Genomic DNA, 19884 nt, shown 5'->3' on the forward strand with positions numbered 1-19884 from the left:
TGAGCATTCTGTGGTCAGCTACATCCCACATCTTCAGGATCTCCTCGCTGCAGGGTAAGGAAAGCCCTAACCCTAACCCTAACCCTAACCCATGCCCAACTCTAGGCATCACAGTAACTGACCACAACTGGTCTTATCTGATCCAGGTAACAGTGAAACATAAAGCACTCAAGTCCCTCCCATGGGAGCTAGGCTCAAGTTTAACCCTTAATCATTTCCCTTCAGAGGGCATTGGTGGGAAAGCTGAGGCAGGTGGAGTTGGCATAAAACTGTTGGGGGAAGCACATCTGTCACACCTTCCTCTGATCCTCAGCAGGAGCATTATACTGCCTATGACCCTGCTTGAAGTCCTGTCCTCAACCTCACACCTCTTCAGGGATGAGTAACTGGGTGCTCCTCACTGACTTCCCTGAGGGAAGGATTCTTGAAGCAGTGAGGTTGACTTAACCTGCAGTAGAGCAACAGAACAGCCTTTGGTGCTGATCCCTCCTGTCCTCACAAGCATTGACTTTGATGCTAGACTAAACCCTGGTGGGAGGAATGAGCTGGTAGAGTCAGTGAGGAATGCAGTTTCTGATGGTTTTGTGACTTCAGCTGGGTCAGATGAGTCCGGAGCTGAAAGATAAAGCTGCTTGAGCAGCTGAACATCCAGCTGAGACTGAAAAGTGGGAGGCCACCAGGGCTGTCTAGCTTTTGAAGGTGGAATGTACCAGAGGTTAGAAAAGTCATCTTTCCTCCCAAAGATAGAAACCTGCCTTCAGCATATCCATCCATTCACTCTATTATGACCTTAATAGCACATTATTTGCAATATGTGTTAACTAACTCAATAAGTCACCCTGATGGCTTTTATTTTTCTTTTCGGTTTCAAACCATGCCATGAAATCCTCCAAGACTTCATGTCAGCAGCAAGACCATAACAGTTTAAACAAGATCTGAAATGGTGAATAAGCCTCTCCCTGGAGATTTGATGGCAAATCTGAGGTATGCTTCTGTGACTTTATTATTGAAACAGAATGATCTCCCTCCAGCTCCCTTGGGGAGGGAGGAGGAGGAGGGAGCACACATGGAGCAATTAAGACAAATGTCTTTGACCTTCAGCAACTTAATCAGCTGCCAGTGCTCTTCCTAATAGTGTGCTAATGGTTAAGTTCTTCTGGATGCCATAAAAAGTGCTATAACTGGAGGCTACAATAAAGTGCTGATCAACCCATCAAGTGAGTCAATCCAAAAGTAATATCTGTCTTTGTAATGACTGTAATAAAACCTATGCCAAAGCCAGGAGATGACATGAATGAGAATGCTGCTTAATTATGCTGGGCTGCAATGCTGGGTGAATTTGCCACACTTGGGCAGAGTTACTTTTGGGTGACATTCCCACTCCTGTATAGGAAAGCCAAACTTTATATGTGTGTGGCCAGTGCTCCAAGGACAGTCCTGAGAGGTTTGGGTAGGTGACATCTCCATCCAAGCTGACTAGAGTTTCTATGCTGTCGAATTTGGGCTGGAGCTGTTCATCATGGGGGTCACTGCACTGGCAGAAAGCAGGATGGAGACATGACTGTGATTCCCTTTTGAGATTTTGGGGCTGGGAAGAGGAGAAAAGGTGTTTATAAATTACATATTACATATATATCACATATGTAACATATGTACATACATTTACATATGTATTACATATTACAATGTTACATATCCTGGTGCTAAAGTAACCTTATATTCAATGCCATGGTATTGAAGCAGGGTGAAAGGTTACTGAAGCATCCAACACAGCACCATGGAATGAGGTAGATGAATGCTGTGCTATAAAGAGATAGATACAATGAAGCAGAAAGCACCCCTGGGAGAAGAGTGAATCTGGGTAAATCAGAGAGACCCTTCCTGGGGCTGGAGATGGAGCTGAGGAGCTGTCAGAAGTTGGGCACTGTTCCATGAAGGAGGCAATGATCAAGTATCTTTCGAAGGGATAACAGAGGGACTGGAGGATTCTCCCATGCATGCTGCCTTTTCTTGATCTCCCTGTGAGCTGAGGACACTCAGCATGCCCAGGCAACTGCTCACCCCTACCAGGATGGAGCATGACCCACACTGGGCTTTCTTTATGACCCTCACATCCTTTACAAACCCTATTTTGCCTGTCTTGCCCTTTGCAAAGGCACAGGTGAATAACAGGGTCAGCGAGCAATGAGTAAACCAATGCTGGGATCTTAAACCTCACTGTTTTGGGAATTGTCTTTCTGCCCAGACAACAGCAGAATCGGATTGAGGATGAAGGGATGGAGGATGCTGGGAGCCAAGGCACCTGCTGCTACAGATGGAAGGATGGTAGTTCTCTTCCTACAAAACAAAGCTGTGTTTTGGGATCCCTTTGAGCACAAAGCTGCTCTCCAGGATGCAAAGAAGCAGGAACCTAATTCACAAACCCAGCATGGAGCTGGTGGAAAACATGCTGCAGCCTTTCAAGGAACTGTGGAACGGATTCCTCCCCCATCAGTAAAGAAAACAGGATGCAGGCCACATTCCTGCTCTCATAGACAAGGCTCTCCACACCAGCACAAACACATTTTCCCAGTTCCAATTAAACACTGGCTTTCTATCACCTTTGCTGCTGATAAGGGTCTGATTAATGGAAGAATTGTCTTTTTTTTATTAAAGCCTCTGGTGCTAATTGTTTTTTCCCTCTCCCACTTCTTGTTTAAAAGGGGCTTTCGAGGAGAGCTGCTGATTGTGCTGGAAGTTGTATGGGAACACTTAGTCTCTTCCTGGTTTTGTTTCTGGGGCTAACTGCTGCCACTGAGACTAGCAGCTCCAATATACAAATCACCTCTGTGGATAACCGGCAGAATCCTGCCCTTGTACCTCCCGACAAACAAGTGCAGATTCATGTGTTTGTTCATGACACAGAAAGCAGCCAGAACAATGATTTGGTGACTCCTTGCCAGTGTTGTTTCCTCTAGAGAGCAGACTTCCCTTGTGGAGCCTCAGGTGCATAGCAACAGCTCAGCAAAACAAAAGCCAACCACAGCAAGCCATTAGAAAAACATTATCCTGGTCCAAAGAGTGAGGCTCCCCTTCCCATCTATGCCTCGGTGCTGGGACCAGCTCCAGTGCCACGGTGATTAGCCAGCCATTCTCCTCCAGGTAAAGCTGCCAGAGCTCTACAAGACGCGGCTTCTGCTCCAAGTCCATGGGGAACAATGTGATGATGTGCACATGTCATAGCTCAACAGAAGGGATGGAGCCTTAATGTGATTTCTTTGTTCATCGAAGTACCTTTGCTCTCTGCCTTCCATGGGGTAATGTCAGGTGGGAATGGCTTCATGATCATCTTCATTGTCCTGCCTCTCAAGTGCAGAGCTGAGATCCTGAGATCTTCCTAAGATGTGATCAGAGTCACACTGTTGCTCATGCCTCAGCCCTGGAACAGGTAGGAAGTGAGGCCCTACAGTCTGTGGTTCCTGCAGAGCTGACACCACCTGGAGTACTGAGTCCAGCTTGGGAGTCCTCAGTACAGAAAAGACATGGACCTTCTGGAGAGGGTCCAGAGGAGGGCCACAAAAATGATTAGGCCAGGTTGGATGTGGTTCTGGGAAACCTGTTCTAGTTGAAGGTGTCCCTGCTCATTGCAAGGGGGTTGGACTAGATGGCCTTTGAAGTTACCTTCCAACCCAACCCATTCTGTGATTCTATGATTCAGTGACACCAAGACACCTGGTGCTCAGCCTCTGAAGTGTCCTTGTGCATCTCTCTTGCCTGTGCTGGAGCAGTGAAGGTCCTCATTGTCACTTCCATATTGGGGAAGCTCGCTGGGAGACGGTGTTGAAATGACTGATAGAGCAGAAATGCCTGAGACTGTGAGCTTCCCTCCTAGACATGTCAACAGGGGGGGAAGCACAGCCAAGGAGCTTGGAGGGACAGGATGTGAAGGAGACCATAAAAATCAGTGTCTGATAAAGCAAATGGAAATTGTGAGTAAAGAAGGACTCAGTGGGTCTGGGCCGGTGGGATTGAACATGTCTGAGTTAATGGGGGAAATGCTCTGATAAAAGCCCTGTCTAGTGCAGGGCAGGCTGCTATGGTGCTCTCCAGGCTGGTTTCACCTGCAGGAACCTTTCAGACCTCACTGTGCTGCTGTGCCCACCGGGGCATTAGCTGTGTGCTGCTGTATGCAGGGAGGGCTGTGACCCACCCCACACCATCAGTTTCTCAAGCTGTGCAGTGTTGCCCTGTGATTGCTCCCCTGCATTCGCTGATGAATGACTGCCTCTTCCAGCCAGGCTGGCCATTTCCTTTCCTCTTCTATTTCCACATTGCCCTGATTGAAGCTTTCCACACTTACTCTTTTCTTTCCCCATCTCCAACCCACAGCTGTGGTCCCCTGCTCTGCTTTTCCTTTCCCTTTCTACCTTTCTGCTGTTATAACTGTGCCATGACTATTTCCATTTTTTTCCTTTCATCTTTTCCTCTATGCTCTTCCTTGCTCTTCTATTTTGCTTTACACAGTTGGTTAGCTTTTAGGTTGAAGTCAAAAAGTGGACATCAGAGTGAGAAAAGGGAGATGGGTGAGAGGTGTGAAGACAGGAAACATGGAGAAATGGAAGAGAAAGAAGCAGCATGAAAAGGCAGCTCAATGTCAGCTTACCCTTATGCAGTAAACAATGAAATGAGTTTGTCACAGTCCCTGCATCAATATTGCTAAGGGCACCAGCCCCACAAGCAGATTCTCACCTCCTGGTGGAGATGAGCAGCTCATGTCCCACGCTCCTCCAAGGCACAGTGTCTGGATCCAAACAGCTCTCAGCATGGCTCTTCTCTGAGCTTTGTGGAAATGCTATTGTTTTTGTAGTGGTTTCTCAGGTCTCATTCATCAGAGATGGCTTTTTCACAGTGTGATGTTTCTGTAGCACGATGGTGAGGACAATGTGCTGTGTGTTTTCAAAGCCAGTGGGAGGGCATGGGGGAGGGCTTGTAGGCACCCAGTCTGCTGGGAGAGATTGGGATGGAGAACAGCCAGATCTGTGGTGCCTGATGGGAGCCGTCCCTGGAGCATATTGTCCCCAGAATCACATCTGCTTTGCTTCAGAGAGGGTGATCTGATGTATCTGACAGCACAGACAGAGCTGGTATAAACCAGCTGGATGCAGCACTGGAGAGATGCTCTGAGGAAGAGCCATGGAAGCAGGAGTCCTCTGAGCAGTAAGGAGAAGGTGACACCAAGCCGTTCCTGGCTCTGGATGGTCTGTTGTGCATGGGAGCCTCCTCAGTGGAAAGAGACCTCTAGGCTGTGAACAGGAGACTTGGAGATGTGGACTTCTAACAGAGATGTCTGAAGGAGGCTTGACCAAATTCTTCTTGAGGTAAAGACAAACACTGTGTCCAGCACAGAACACAGAAAGTAGCTGTGACAGCCCTAAAGCCTGAGGGCAGGTATGGGATTTTGCTTCCTCATTGTCATCATCTTTCTCACAGCACCACAGGACAGGGAGCTGCAGGCATTTTTCCCATGGACACTTTGGAGAAGATGCTGCAGCTTTTTGTGGAGGATAGAAAAAGGTCCAGATCCAAGCTCGAGATGCCGCTCCCCATCCACCAATTCACTCTAAGCATAGACATGCAAAACCTGAATTGTAGCATCACCACTCTTCCTAAAGAAACTGAAGAATCAGCACAGCTGATTCCAGGTCTGAATACTCAGAAAGAGCCTGTGATGGGTCTTTGGGTCCAGGCAGAGCTCTCCTCCTCTTGTCACTAGCTAATACCAAGGGTGCAGGAGACCATGAAAAAGCAGCACAAATAGCGAACCAATTTGGTGGCTGCCTGCCCCCCATTGAGCATCTGCATGGACTTGTCCAAATTCCCTCATATAGAGGAACAGAGGCATCAGAAGGTGCAAACAAGACAAATCAATATTTCATTTTGGCTTCAGAGAGATAAGCTAGAGGGCTGCAGTGGGGGGCAATCAGATAGCTTCTAGGGCCATGGCTCCATGGAACACAGGCATAAAGCTTGAGGGGAGGTATGGAAATTGGGAAAAGAGCAGTCTACTTAGGTAAAGGACACTGCAAAAGCCGTAAGTACTAAGAAATACAGTTCAGCTACCATTGTATTGGTCATGTCCCTAGAGGGGTTACTAGAGTACTTTTTCACTAAGCTCAGAAATGTAAAGGGTCACAAATCTGTAGGAAAATGACTTCAGTCTAACACTGACTTCAACATCTGGCCATATAGAAGAATGTCAGTGTGGGTCTTTTTTAATTGCTTTTTTTTTGATGTTGAGCCAGCAAATGTCATGTTTGAAGTGCACTTTCCAACAGAGGCAGCAGGAGTATACTTTAATCTTTGTGAAAAGAACGTGGTCTCACATCACACCACGACTCTAAGAGTTGGGGGTTTAAGGAAGATGTCAAATGTAAGTTGGAACACTGATTGCTATATCCTGCTCTTGGGGAAGGATCCCACTTTCCACTTAGAATCCTGGAGCCTTAGTCCAAAGGAACAGCTATTTGTATGTCTTCAAAAGAAACACGATTTTATCCCTTAATAAGACCTTCAGGGTTGGATGTGTGTTTTGATATGCTGAATGCCCCACTGGCTGAACCGTGGTGGATCTGCCCTCTAATAGCAGGGGTAGCAGAGAGTGGGCAAGTGTGGGCAAGTTGGAACAACACCTCTACATCTGCTCTCTCTGTGTCACCCTTGAATTTTAGCCAATTTGCCTCTAGAGTGTGATTTAAATATTGTTGCTAATGCTTATGTAGGGCGCGAATGTTTTGATATTTACAGCATGCCTTCAGGCTGGGAATAACACTTGTCATCCCGAAAGAAGAAGGAACAGCAGGGCCTGGAGACCTGGCAATGAATGGTAGATGTTTGTCACCCATCAGAGATGTCTGGTCCTCCTTGAGATCCTGCTTATAGCACTTAATCACCTGATTTGATGATCCTGTACCTCTGTTTCAACACACCCCCTTGTTAACGGGTGGCAGCACAGAACATCATCTCATACACCCTGGTGAGTGCTTCAAACCTTCCCTGAGTTAGCCACTGCCTTTGAAGAGAGGTACCTTGGATGGGACTGGTGGCAGCACCTGGGTGCAGAGTCATGTCTGTAGGAGATGCCCAGGAAGGGACTGTGAGTGTTCTGTATGAGACAGGTTCAGGAGTGCTCGGTGATGCCACTGGAAGGTCTGTTTGAACCCTGAAAGGGCTGTCTGTGATAGGCTGTCTGCCCAGCCTATGGTTTTCTCTGCTGAAGTGGTCTCCTTCTTGTGTTTTCTCCACCAGCACAAGACCCTGCTTAGATCACTGAGTCGTGAAGACATAGGTATGCTGCTGGTCATAGGCAGGAGGAACACAGGGAGACTTCTACCTGAAACCTTTGTCCTCTAGGATATCTCGAGGGCCTAAGATCAAACAAAGCTTTCCGGGAACACATTTTGCATTTCCCTACCTATTGCCACCCATTAGGTCCTGCCCATCAACATTTACAAAACTTTCTGAACTTCATTTATTGTCTCTATCTAGGAGAAAGAGAATGTTGAAAACCTGGTTGGACATCCTAAACCAGAACAGTTTTCTCTTCAGCCTCACAGATAGACAATCAGATGTTTTGTGCTCAGCTTCCTCTAATGTCCATGTCTTCAGGGGCAGAAGAGGGATGCTGTTGCTGGCAGCATGGGAAGCCTGGTGCTGCTGTGTTGGAGGCTATTCTGAAACTAATAGGATAGTTTGAAACAGCGTTTTGCTCATAACTGTGAGCAGCCAGGAATGAAGCAACAGTCAGCACTACATCCTTCTGCTGCCTATGACACTGATTTAGAAAATGGTATTTAAAGAAGTAATTCTGAGAGCAAGGGATGGCATTTCAAGGAAATTTATTATGGTTTATGCCTAGACAAGCACTGTAACTCTTGTCCTGCTTGGACGTGGTGAATGATTAACTTGTTTTGCCTCCCTGTAGTATGAACTAGTTTTATGTGGTTTTAAACTATATTTGTTACTTGAAAAGCAAGGCACCTACTCCTTAGAATGTAGCCATGTGCTATCGTTAACAGCTAGCTGAACAGGACCTTCAGTTCACATAAATAAGCCTTGGCTTCTTGGCTTTTGCATTTATTTCAGAGGATCTCAGTTTGAACATCATTTGCAAGCAGTAATGAGTTAGTCATGGTGGAAAGAGGAACTCTGACACCTTTGAGTCCTGGCTACTGACATTCACAGCATCCAAATCAGGCTTCACAAATACAAAACCACTTTAATTTCACCTGAAAAGTTTCAAATGTGTTTAATGAGCCTTTCTTTTACTCTCTTAAAACCTTTGCCATCACCAGGGAAGGAGCCACCACTGTTCCCTCTAATATTCTTCATGTCTTGTCTCACTCTGAAGCAACATAAAAACATCTTACTCTTTTCTCTGTAGCTGTTTTGTAAGTGGTATTTGGGCATCTAGCTGCTCTGAGTCTAGAGTACTTTGACTAACTTATACACTGTCACATACACATACATATTAAACATAGACTCCTGACATATGGATTATCTAACTGCTAAGACAAGAGCATTTATTCTGTCCTCTCCACCCTTTGCATTGGATTATGGCTGCATAATTTAGAGAAAAGTTCATTGAAGCCGTTTAAGACAGTTTCAAGGGTAGACAATAATTGTTATAGAAAGTTTAATATGTGTTGATATTGGGGATAGAGAAAGAAGGGACAGCAGAAGAAAATGGAAGTTTTAAACCTCTTTACAAGGCTGTAGCAGCTTTATGTATAGATCAGAACATCATCATTTGATGGTTCCACACCTCAGCATCATGTGTCTGAAGTGAAGGGTGAGTGGTTCAGAAGCGGCAATGTTTATATGAAATGTGCGCTTGAGATGCTTTGGGCTTCAACCCTGTTCTCTACAGAGCCTCTTGCCATTCTGCCAGCCTCCAAAAGAGGTAAAACCAGAGGAACTTCTACAGGGAGCATCTAGTCAGAGACATCTGCCTGCAGGAGATGGTCCTGATGGTCCCCAGTTCTATTACTAGTCTCATATGAAATAGTGCTCTTACACCAAGAATACCAGGTCTGCCTTGGAAAGGAGGGGGTGGGTGGTAGTGAGAGATTACAAGAGCATAAGAAATGCATTCCCACTACACAGGTTTGTGGGACACTAAGCTTTAACCCGTTCCAGAGTCAGGATGGAAAGCTGTCAGTTGTGGAATTGAGAGCAAAATGCCAAGATTCTAGGTAATCCATGTGGAGAAGAGGAGGGATCTGAAGAGATTAGTTTGGCAATACATTATTTTAACTAGGCAACTACCTGTAACTTGCTGAAGTCTGAGATTTAAGAAGCAGTCCATACAGTGCTGAGGTCACTGTCTGAGGCCAGCAAGATAGTTTGAGGTTAAAAATTAATGCACAGCTATAGTACAGTAATTATGGAGCAGACCCACTTGAGTGGCAAGGTTTGTCTGTAGAAAGGAGATGAGCCTGGCTTTGGGAAAAGTTTTCTCTTTGGTAATCCAAAAGCTGAAGAGTTGACTTGATGCCATGAGCAGGTCCTTGAACACAAGGAGATGTTTTATAAGAACAGCTTTTTGCCCTTGTTGACAAAACATGCTGGCATTCTGTCTTTGGTTTTCATGTTTCAAGACAGGGTGGAGATGGGCAATCCCTCCTGGAGGAAATGGGTTTTCTCACTTTGTCTCTGGCAAAAGAGTGGTTCTGATCTGATCTCATGCTTCCGGGCTGATCTGTAACTTGACTTTTGCTTGCGGGTTATGAATTCTGTTTTAACTCCCCTAAAGCATCCCAGATGAGACAGGATTTTGTACAGAGATGGGACAGGGACACTCCAGCACCACCTTACATGGCCAAGGTCCCATGTTAGCACCAGATGTGGGGTAAGAAAACTTTTCTAAGATTAAATTGGCAGGTTCATGGCTTCCCTTCAGTTATTCTGAAGTATACGAAGACACATAGTTTCTGGCGTCATCTCTCATCTGAGCAATATCCTGCTGTGATAGAGGCATGAGGATGTAGCCCTTCATCTTCCTAGTCTTCTCTGGGTCATAGGCTCAGACATGGCTCAGCACAGGTATCTATCTAGCTGAAGTCTTTGCATTTGTTCTTATTGAGGAAATGTTGATTTAACCCTCTCAGGAATTAGCATTACTCAGGGCAGTGCTGCTTTGAAGTGGTTACCAGCCTAGTTAGAAGTAAATGCTGGGTGTGGTATGTATCTGCAAGGCAATAGTGTCATTCTGTTTCCCAGGGACCAAAGGTTTAATAAGGGGAGTTTCCCTTGTTGCAGAGGCAGGTGTGAGGCAGCTGCTGTTTTGGATAGGCAAGTGAGATGCACAGCTTGGAGAACATAGTAAAATACTGCCTTTTGTAAAGGCCATTTCACACTTACACATGGGCACAAAGCTAGGGGGGCCCCTGCATTTCTGTAGGAGACATAATGGTTGAGAGATTTGAGCAAAAGTTTCCTGTTACTATTTAATACTGCATTGTAATTGCAAAACCATCTCTGGTTCCTGTTGTTAGTGGTCTGCAGTGACCTGTATCTCTAGGGTCTACAGAGGTTCTGTGATGTTAGGTAAACACTTCACCTGTGATGGTGGAAAGTGCACCAATGGGTTGTGCATAGCTCCGTGGGTCAGGGCTTTCCCTGGAGACATGACAATATTCCTGATTTGTTCTTTTTTTTTATCCTAGTCCCACCACTACTCTATATGGTAAAACAGTTGCCACTAGAGGTAGAGCTCCAGCTCATGCCTCTTGCAAAACACCATGTTGGTAATGTCTAAGAGATGCTCTCAGTCTATTCTGGAGGGGTTGCTTACTCATTTTCTTGAGTGCAGAGCTGGTCTCTGGGCATTTGTGTTGGCAGCAGTGCTGTAACACCTTGCCTTTTGGCACTAGTTATGTAAGGATCTAAATATGCTAGTGACTCATGTCACTGTCTGAACAGAGCTGCTCAAACACGAACAATGGATGCAGAGCAATTTGTGGAGACACATCTCCCAGCAGTACCCCCTTGGAGGCTGCTTCTCTTGAAGACCCATGGGACTCATCTTCCCTCTTCTTCCCCACTGCTCTTTGTCAAATGATGTTAGACCTCCTCCAGAGCCTATCAGTTGTGCCACTGAATCCTCTAGCACTCAGGTTGGGTTTTTACTGTGGGATATCCCAAGCCTTCCTTTCTTTCTAGGAAACATGCATCCCATCTCTCAGTCCCAGACCTCAGCTGTTCTCCAATGTGTCTGTGACAATAGTGCCTAATGCAGCTCTATTAATGTAGTGTTAATGCAACTCTTTTATATAATGATATTCTCCCATGCTCAAGGGGAAAAAAAGTAAACCACTAAGCAAAAGACCCCGAAATAATTGATAAAATGAAGTATGATTGTTATATTATTCAAACACATACTTTTATTTTTAGCTTCCTATGTTGACTATGTGGACAATAATGAACATTTTGGGTGAATGCCATTCTGCATTTCACTCGTGACTCTGACACCATTCTGGGCGGCATCGTGTATGATCTTGAGAAGAAACTGAACAATGAGAGGTTTGCAGATCGCACGGAATTACTGAGGTCAGTCAAGACCTTGGAAGAATGGGAAAAGCTCCAGGTGGACCTGCCAAAGGCAGGTGAATGAGGAGATTGGTGTTGGATGAAAGGTAAGATGGACAACTGCCAGATTAGAAGGAATAGTTTGAGCTTTTTATGTATGTCCTGGGGAAGGAAAAGCTTCATGTGGTCAGTTACAAGACATCTCTACTCAATTAATGGGATGTTTGGCACAAAGAATGAGACAGAAAAAATACACTGAAAATATGCTAATATTATTAAATTAATCACTGCTGTTCTCTCACTGACAATATGCTCTGCAGTTTATCACCATATTTAAGGGGGGGGGGAATCATGATTTCAGAGACAAGAAGTGAAGATAAGTAACCTGAGGAAATTTCTGTAAGAGGAAATGTTGAAAAGCGCCTTCCTTGCCTCTCTCTGGTACATGCCACGGTCTCCATTTGTCTTTTCCCCATTGCCTGCAAGTCATTTTGTTCTCTTTCTGCTTTCCATTATTTTGATTAAGTACTTTTGGGGGCTCTGATGGATGAAAGACTCTATGTAAAGTGCGATGGACCAGTGTTGCCCCTTCAGTTTCTGCTTTTCCTTAATTGTACTCTTAGCCCTTTGTTTGGGTACCCACTTAGTTCATTTGTCAGGATGTTGGAAAATGGCCTTTTCTTTGAAAGTTGGTTTTTTTTTCCAGCTAATTTTAGTTTGTTTTATTACATGCACATTGTCCAAGAAAGTGATTTATAATACTGCATTGCCTTCATGGCTTGCTGAAAAGCTTTGGCTTTGTGAAGCCCTTCCCAGAAGTAGCAGGTTTCTTCAAAAGTGTGATATATTACTATTCTTTTCTAATTCAAACCTGTCTGAAACCTGCAAATTGTCTTGTAATGTGGAAATACTGTTATTCTGAGAACTTAAACAAATCATAACTTGGCTTTTACATAGCTGGTGTCTCCCATGTAAGATTCCAGGCAGGTTTTTGCACCCCATAAAATGAAAAGCAATCATTTATTGCTTAATCCAAACTATTTTTAGCTACCTCCAGCTAATGCAGCCATGCAATGACAGGTGTTTAGCAACTGCTGCATCCTGTGAGGAGATCCTCAGCAGGCAATTACAGGAGAAACATGCACTATGGGGATGAAAGTGTCTTCCTAATCCCAGAAATAAAGCCAAGCTTTTCCACTAAAGGACTTCAAGATCTCATTTACCTCCTGCTTTATCCATGCCTTGTCTTCCTCCAGTTATATTGTTTCAGCAAGGCTGAAGGGTTAATTATTTTAGGTTCTATTAAAATTGTTACAATGAAAGAGGAGGAAATTATTTCCCTTGGGTTTCTGTGTTGAAATATTCTTGTTCCATGTCTTTCCAGTCTGCCAATAGCATGAATTTCAAGAACTTCCTTACACAGTTATGTAATCTTTGCATTGATATTTTATAAAACACAGTTTCATCACCATCTTACATCAAAGACAGAGGAGATGTGGTCATTGGTTGATATTCTGTCAGCAAAAATTGAGCTGAGTGCTCTGAACTCAAACCTGTTGTTGAAATGTGGTCTACTTATCAGCTGCAGGCCTAGGGGCAAAATCAGCTTCATCCCTGCTCCAGCTCAGCACTTGTCTGGAAAGTGGAAACCAGCATCTTCAGGGGAAGATGCTCCATTGGCAAATGTGCATATCCAGTCTGGGGTCAGGAGGGCCTCTAAAGAGGCAGAAGACTCCTAAATAAAGGATTCTACTTCATAGAATCACAGAGAATCCCTAACCTCTTTCAGGCACATCTCAGCTCCTGCTCACTGCAGAGCTGTTCCAGCACCACTGCTTGCAGTGAGCTTCCCTTGGTCCTGGGGCAAGTGACAGGACAATTACAGCTGTGCTCCATGGTCCTGGATGCAGGTGTCCTCTCCTCTTTCCTATGTGACGTTCAGTCTGCACTTTTCTATCAGGTCCTCTGTGTGTATATAGGACATCCTTAAAACCCTTTAAGAGCACAAGCTATTTCCCTGGTTGGCAGCAAACACAGGGAATTGTTCACTGCATCTATTGGCTTCTTAAAAACAGGAAATGTTCTTTCCTTAGTGCTGCTTTCTAGTAGGGGTGATTTGTACTGAGCACTGTGCCTCCTCTCATGGCACACGCTGTCTTATTTGCATGAAGTAGACATTGTGTCTCAAGGTAACGGATAAAAACAGAAAGGGTAAGTACAGTATGGGGATCAGTGGGGTGTTATATCTTGGCTGCTGGAAACAACCAAGATCATTCAGTGTGAAACACAAGCAGTTATCGCTTTCTAAAGTCATACCTCAGTTTGGTGCTTCATCTTCAGTGAAAAAGCAGAAGAAACACTCTGGGGTCTCTTCACCTTCTTTTGCTGCTGCCTTTTGCCTTCCACCTATAGACACATCTGCACGTATGGATTAGTCTTTTCTCTTTGATCACATGCAGTTGTATGTGTGTGTCTGACTCTTGTAATGCAGAAAAGGAGCACTTGTAGGGACAGTGCTGGTTTGGAAGTGAGTCAAGGGGGGCTTTTCATCAACAGGCAATAGCTTTTCTGGAAGCAGTAGGAGAGGAATCAATGCATAAAGTTTCTTGTTTTCTAATCATGCTCCTATTCTATCTTTCCTGGGAGATTTATGAGTCTCCGAATATTGGACAAACACCAATAATAGTTACACATTTTTAGCATCTGAATGCTTTGCTTTGCCTGGCTTTATAAGGAGCAAGTCCAGACAAGGTGGTCCTCCAGAAAATGGTTTACTGGGACAGCATTCTGGCCTGCAGCCATGGCACCTTGGGCAGTGATCTTATCAAACCTCCTAAACAGAGCAGGGTTGGGCCTGTTTGTTACTTCAGTGGAAGACCTCCGAGGAGAACCTGGGTGTTGCAAGACCTGGTATCAATTGTTCTCTGGGTGATGATATCCCTGGAGAGGAATGAACCCACACTCCAGGCTAGAAATAGCACCGCTTTGGGAGATGCAAAGCCCAGCTGAACTGAAGATGAAAAGCAGAAGGAATAAACAAATCAGATCTATATTCTCAGTGGTATTCAAGGAAGTTAGGGAGGAACTAGCCATTGATTTCCAAGGAGATCTGGGTAACTAAATCCTCCAGTTTTCTTTGGGAATCCCAGTCCAACTGTGTCTTTGAAGTGTACATTTGATTTGGAAGGAGATACTCACTTGTTTCTTATTTTAGCCAGCTTTGATATGTGGGCTGAACTTCACCTTAACTTACAGTCCTCTGGAAGTGCTCTCATTCTATTTTCTATTGAGTACTGACTTGCCTGGCAGGTTTGATGTGATTTCAGATAACCTTCTGCTGAAAACAACCACATTCATAATGATGACACTTTTTGCCTTGACATGATTGTACCTTTGGACTTGATTAAGGTGACTAAACATAGACTTAGTGACCTTTGAAACACCTTAGGGTATCTGAGACATCTGCATAGCATGGCAGGTACAATGGGTCTACAGAAGACCCATTTTCTCTTCTTAGCTGGCTGTTGGTGGATGGGTGGGCTGCCCCTACTCTTGTGAGTGGGGCTAGATTCCCACATTACCTGAACTAAACTGCCCATGTCCACAGTTTTTCGGGCCAGAGAGGACTAGCATGTCTTCAGGATGAGACTCAGCTCTTAGTTAAGGCAACTAAATATAGGTGTCCACATTTAAGATGCTATACACCAGCAACAGGTCTAAGGTCCAAGTACAGCCAATGGAGAGGTAGTAGGTCAATCAGTTGAGTTCAGTGATGCAGTACACTCTAAATAGACACCAGGTGATCAGTTGGATTTATCTTTAGACTCCACTGACCAAGAGTTCAACTCATTCCCTTACACATAAGTGGCTACTGACATTCCAAATTAACAGATTTCATAGAATCCCAGCATGGTTTGTGTTGGAAGGGACCGTAAAGCTCCTCCAGCTCCAACCCCTGCCATAGGCAGAGACACCTTCCACTGGAGCAGCTGCTCCAAGCCCCTGTGTCCAACCTGGCCTTGAGCACTTCCAGGAATGGGGCAGCCACAGCTTCTCTGGGCACCCTGTGCCAGCGCCTCAGCACTCTCACAAGGAACAGCTTCTGCCTAAGTTCATCTCAATATTTGATTTTAAAAAATTATTTTAACTTATTTTAAAACTTAAATTTAAAAAGATGCTGTGATATTATTTTCTTACTTTTTTTTCCCTATTTTGAATTTAAATATTTTGGGGTAAGGGCTTTTCTTACCATGTGCATGTGCAGATCTCATTAGCTTACTATGGCCTCAATTGTTATGTTGTGCATCTAACAAATACTAATCTTTGCTGTGTGCATTCCAGCTACATAAAAGACTCAATTGTTGGTTCTTTCTGCCACTTCCCTTAGGAGACTATTGCATATTCTGTTTGCTCTCATTTGATGCATAATTCTGGCTGATTATTCTTGATGGTGTTGCATGGCTAATTACCACTCTCATAATTTGTTTTCCAGCATCATAACATTTTTCCTATTTGTGTCTTTGCATCTGATAACAAACCATTATCACCCTAAGAAATCACACTATCGTTAGAGTGTGATGTAGTGGGACAGTGAAGAAGTTTTTGGTATCTAATGGTAGCATTACATTTTCTTTTCTTACAAAGCATTTAGTCTCAAGCCCACTGTTGTTAACTAGCAACTTTCCTTTGGCTCCGGCTTTGCACTGGGGATAAATCCAAGACCATCCGAAACATATAAGGATGTAAATGTGCTGGAACTTATTTACAATCCTGACCCTTGCATCTTAAGCACAAGTTACAGGGAAAAAACAGCAGACAGGAAAAATAAGGAAAATTTAAAGACTTTTCTTCAATGTCCTGTTATAGGCTCCCTCGTATTCGTGTTCTACTTGGGAGTTATCTAACTGGGGGTTCTCCCTAAGTGCCCTGCAGCATCCTTCTGAAAACTGAGACAGTTACAAATGAAGGTGGAACTGAATCTTAAAGAAGCATCATCATACCAAGAACATGGTTTTTTTTCCAGCCGGTTATGTTAAGCCTCAACACCTATTTTATGTGCTTCTGCAGATAATAGGGTTTCATTATACAGATCCCACCAGAAAACAATGCTTGTGAGCATGTGGTGGTAGTAGCTAGACTGGGGTATAGAAGTTTTCATGAATAGGAATATGTTCCAAGTGTATTTGCAGTGAATTTGAACGTATTTTTGCATTCAGCATGTATTGAACTGAGAAGTTGGATGAAACAATAACAAGACATGGAAAAAAATGAATAGATTAACAAATGTTTTGTGATACTAAGCTAAGCGGTAATAATCTGCTGGTGCCAGCCATCTCAAGCTACTGGTGCTCAACCTTACCCACTTTCTGGGGGAGATGAGTGAGACCTAGAGTCTAAAGTGAGCTTTTGTGGATCAGTAAATGAAATAATAGAAAAATGTGCCTAGAAACTCACCCCAATCTCATTGTACTGGGTTTTTCCAGCTTGTGATGTTCACCTCTTTCCAGAATCTGCTAGATGTTCATGTATCTGGTATGAAAAAGAAAAGGTAACATGTACCAAAGTATATCTCGGGGGAAATTCCGTGTATGTATTCTGTTTATTTAAGGAGGAGGAGCACCACTTTGTTTCCTAGAAGGTATTTGGAACAAAAAAACCTTTCCAGTGAATGTCAGTTGTCAGAGTTCCCTTGCTCCTACTTTTATTCAAGGCCATCTTTCAACACACATCCCTTTTCTGTTTACTTTTCTGCTATTCTTGGAGGTTTCTCTTTGCATATAGAAAACTAGAGAAATAATTTCCTAGCCCCTTCATTTGCCAACATCTTTCACAAATGCTTAATGCTGCTCAGATCCCATCTGTGGAGACTGTGTTCTCACAGGAGAATGAATATTTGGTACATGAGCTCTGAATAACTCTGGAAGATACAGCAAGGCCATGGGAGGCCCGAGGAAGCTTAAGCAAGCAAGGAGCTGGAATTCACTGAGTGATGAGAACTGTGGACTGTTGGTAAGCTTTCGAGCTCAAGTTCTCACACCTGTGCTTAACCAATTCTGTGTTAGTCACTAAGGGTCTTCAAGACAAGTATCCAATCATGATATGCCAAATTGCTGTAGGTGTGTGTAAACAATAGTATATAAGGAGTTAATGCTTTGCAATAAATGGCTTTTTGTCTGATCATATTGATCTCTGACTGAGTCCATTCTGTGGTACCCATCATGCAGTCAGCTGGTTTGGATTACTTTCTCTCCATCTCCTTGGATTGTTCCCCATGATAAGAGGGGTTGATAAGGCCACTAATTTAACTTGACCTTTGATCAATGATAATTCATCTTCTTGTCCAATAAGGTGTAAATATGAAAATAAATGAGTTAATTTTCTGTGGAGTCTAAGCTATGATCACTATTGCTCAAGCCTCTTGCATCAGAACCTTACTTAGAGTCATTGAGGTAATGCTAGACCTTCTACACAGGTAAGAAGTGTTCTCTGGAGGTTCAGAAGGAATGATAGTAAGAGACTCTAGGCTGAGAGGGTATCCTTCATGTCTTTATATCAAGACAGATATGAGCCTCTTTTGTGTTGTCCTTAAAATAACCCTTTATCATGAAGATGTAGCTTATAATAATCACAAAAAATGAGGCTAACCTGGACAGAAATGTGTATTGTATCCTTTATATTTTGAAGGGACATCTATCTGCTTTATTACAAGGCCACATGAAAGTTCAGAACATTTTCCTTATAAAGCAGAAAGCCTTGGTGAAAGCAGTTTGATGATCTTCACTTAAGTCTCAGCAGGGCCCAGTTGTGTAACTTATAAACACTTCAGCCCCTTTCTTGGTCCAAAGTGTTCTGGCTGGGTGTGGAGAGTTGCATAAATCCATTGCCACAATGAATGCTCAATCATCTGGCTGCAAACTCTTGGGAAGCTCTGGGCACTGAAGAATGATGTAATCACTATGGATGCATTACCTGGCTGTCATCATCTCTGTGGTCCTTTTATTGCATCCTTTGCTGATGCCCACAGCTTGCATTGTTCAGGCATTCCATGAAGAATTAGTTTTTAATAAGACTCCTAATAAGCAAGAGAGTGTGATCCGTAAAGTGGGATAGCCATTATTATTATTATTATTATTATTATTATTTTCAAGCAATTGAAGAATTTGGCAGTTCTCAGTGCTGAGAACACTCTTTACACAGACTCCTTTGAGCCATGTTCTTTGACTCATTCTTGGCTTTCGTTTAGATGGGAAAGAAGTCTTCCACTACTGTCCCAAGAGCTGTTGAACCCTCTTAGGGTAGACACAGAGAGAGCTACAGGGCAGCAATGAAGATCCTGAGTGTGAACATCGAATGAACAGCTGATGGAGACCAAGCTGTGACAGTGTATATTGGTGTCAGAAAAAAGGGGTATCAGGAATGTCCAGGGATATCCTATTTGGGACCTTCTGATACAGTCATAAATTCTTTTAATAGTGAGGAGAGGGAGGTGGTGCAGTATGTGTCCAAACAGCACTGTATAACTGAAAAGGAAAGTTTCCTATCTTATCTGGGATTAGACTAAGGAATTTACATATCCTCAGGCTAAGGAGAGCACTCCCACCCTGTACCTTGCACTGCTAGTGGTGTTATAAATAGGCACTGGAGTTTCATCTCACTGGCATCCAGGCATGGAGGGCTTTCAGCAGGAACACAAGGAACAAGAGGTAGATATTTTGCAGCAGAGGTTTCGGTGTGCTGGTCCAGCTTGTTCTGAGTGTAGTCTAAAATCCACAGAGCTTAACTCAGAGGTGTGGGAGTTAGGTTTGCACATAATTGTAGAGATAGCAGGACATCTGGTATGGAAGGGTTGAGCTGAATCCTGGAACCAGGCTCCATGTGGTCTCCAGCCTTAGAATCATCATAGAATGGTTTGGAATTGGAAGGGACCTTAAAGCTTATCCAGCTTGTCCTGGTTTGAGCAGTAGCAGTAATTTTTCTCCTTAGTAGCTGGTGCAGTCTGTGTTTTGACTTTCGGGCTGAGAACGGTTGCTGATAGCAAGTATGTTTTGAGTTACTGCTCAAATGTTTGGTTTGTCCAAGGCCTTTTCTGAGCTCATGCTCTGCCAGGGAGGAGGGGAGGCCGGGAGGAAGCAGAGACAGGACACCTGACCCAGGCTAGCCAAAGAGGTATTCCAGACCATAGCACGTCATACCCAGGATGTAACCAGGGGAGTCCCAGAAGGGCTGGAGCTCTGGGGGGATGGAGAAGGTATCGGTCGGTGCTCGGTCGGGCAGGGTGGGGTGAGTTATGGGTCGGTGGCTGGTGAGCTGTTGTATTCT

This window comes from Melopsittacus undulatus, chromosome 14, assembly GCF_012275295.1.
Source record: "Melopsittacus undulatus isolate bMelUnd1 chromosome 14, bMelUnd1.mat.Z, whole genome shotgun sequence".
Classification (NCBI taxonomy): Eukaryota; Metazoa; Chordata; class Aves; order Psittaciformes; family Psittaculidae; genus Melopsittacus; species Melopsittacus undulatus.